This window comes from Coregonus lavaretus (assembly GCF_964263955.1).
Source record: "Coregonus lavaretus genome assembly, contig: HAP1_SCAFFOLD_1302, whole genome shotgun sequence".
NCBI classification, from domain to species: Eukaryota; Metazoa; Chordata; class Actinopteri; order Salmoniformes; family Salmonidae; genus Coregonus; species Coregonus lavaretus.
The window spans coordinates 2,373-4,744 of record NW_028158323.1 but is presented as its reverse complement, the minus strand read 5'-3'; positions in this window follow the sequence as shown (position 1 = coordinate 4,744).

The window sequence follows — 2,372 nt, the reverse complement described above, 5'->3', positions numbered from 1 at the left end:
CTGCTGAGTCCTGCTCTACAGACGCTTCAGGACTAACCACCTGCTGAGTCCTTCTCTACAGACGCTTCAGGACTAACCACCTCCTGAGTCCTACTCTACAGACGCTTCAGGACTAACCACCTGCTGAGTCCTACTCTACAGACGCTTCAGGACTAACCACCTGCTGAGTCCTACTCTACAGACGCTTCAGGACTAACCACCTGCTGAGTCCTACTCTACAGACGCTTCAGGACTAACCACCGGCTGAGTCCTACTCTACAGACGCTTCAGGACTAACCACCTGCTGAGTCCTACTCTACAGACGCTTCAGGACTAACCACCTGCTGAGTCCTACTCTACAGACGCTTCAGGACTAACCACCTGCTGAGTCCTACTCTACAGACGCTTCAGGACTAACCACCTGCTGAGTCCTACTCTACAGACGCTTCAGGACTAACCACCTGCTGAGTCCTACTCTACAGACGCTTCAGGACTAACCACCTGCTGATTCCTACTCTACAGACGCTTCAGGACTAACCACCTGCTGAGTCCTGCTCTACAGACGCTTCAGGACTAACCACCTGCTGAGTCCTACTCTACAGACGCTTCAGGACTAACCACCTGCTGAGTCCTGCTCTACAGACGCTTCAGGACTAACCACCTGCTGAGTCCTACTCTACAGACGCTTCAGGACTAACCACCTGCTGAGTCCTACTCTACAGACGCTTCAGGACTAACCACCTGCTGAGTCCTACTCTACAGACGCTTCAGGACTAACCACCTGCTGAGTCCTACTCTACAGACGCTTCAGGACTAACCACCTGCTGATTCCTACTCTACAGACGCTTCAGGACTAACCACCTGCTGAGTCCTGCTCTACAGACGCTTCAGGACTAACCACCTGCTGAGTCCTACTCTACAGACGCTTCAGGACTAACCACCTGCTGAGTCCTGCTCTACAGACGCTTCAGGACTAACCACCTGCTGAGTCCTACTCTACAGACGCTTCAGGACTAACCACCTGCTGAGTCCTACTCTACAGACGCTTCAGGACTAACCACCTGCTGAGTCCTACTCTACAGACGCTTCAGGACTAACCACCTGCTGCGTCCTACTCTACAGACGCTTCAGGACTAACCACCTGCTGAGTCCTACTCTACAGACGCTTCAGGACTAACCACCGGCTGAGTCCTACTCTACAGACGCTTCAGGACTAACCACCTGCTGAGTCCTACTCTACAGACGCTTCAGGACTAATCACCGGCTGAGTCCTACTCTACAGACGCTTCAGGACTAACCACCTGCTGAGTCCTACTCTACAGACGCTTCAGGACTAACCACCTGCTGAGTCCTGCTCTACAGACGCTTCAGGACTAACCACCTGCTGAGTCCTACTCTACAGACGCTTCAGGACTAACCACCTGCTGAGTCCTACTCTACAGGGTCCCCGTGAACCCGCTACACTCTCTCTCACTGTTTGTTAGTCGCCACGTTAAAAGCTCCTCCTGGGATGACCCAGCAGCGCCTGGTTCTAATCTCCTTTACCCCAGGAACCAGGAACAAACCTGACAACACCGCAGCCAAATCATTCTCAGATGTTACTGCTCACATCCCTCCCTCTGAGCAGAGATGCTGCCCTGATCCAGTTAGATAGACGCTGGCTGTGTCCCAAATGGCACCCTAGTCCCTTTATAGTGCAGTGGGCCCTGGTCAAAAGTAGTGCACTATAAAGGGGGATGGGGTGTCCTTTCAGACGCAGCCATAGACTCTCTCCACATAGAGAACCACAGTGACATAATATCAAGTCTCACAGATGTGTCAATGTTATGAGGCTTTACCCTTACCAGCTCTTACCCACATCCACTCCTCTCCTCCTCGCCTCTCCTCTCCTCTCCTCTCCTCTCCTCTCCTCTCCTCTCCTCTCCTCTCCTCTCCTCTCCTCTCCTCTCCTCTCCTCTCCTCTCCTCTCCTCTCCTCTCCTCTCCTCTCCTCTCCTCTCCTCTCCTCTTCCTCTTCCCTCACTCTCCTCTCCTCTCCTCTCCCTCTCTCCTCTCCTCTCCTCTCCTCTCCTCTCCTCTTCCTCTTCCTCTTCCTCTTCCTCTTCCTCTTCCTCTCCTCCTCCTCTCCTCTCTCCTCTCCTCTCCTCTCCTCTCCTCATCTCCCCTCCTCTCCTCTCCGTCTGGCTCTCTGGCTGTCTATGGCTTCATTGAACCTGCCTCACCCAGAGAGCTCCTCAGTCAGAGACCAGAGAGACGGAGGACAGGCCTCACAGAGAACCACTGCAGCCTGTCAGAGATATTATATTTCAAAGGGGAAAAGCTCTCAGAGCATGTTTTGCATTCTGGCCCCCATGGGTTTCATGGTGTGCGTCCCAAATGGCCCCCTGTTCCCTT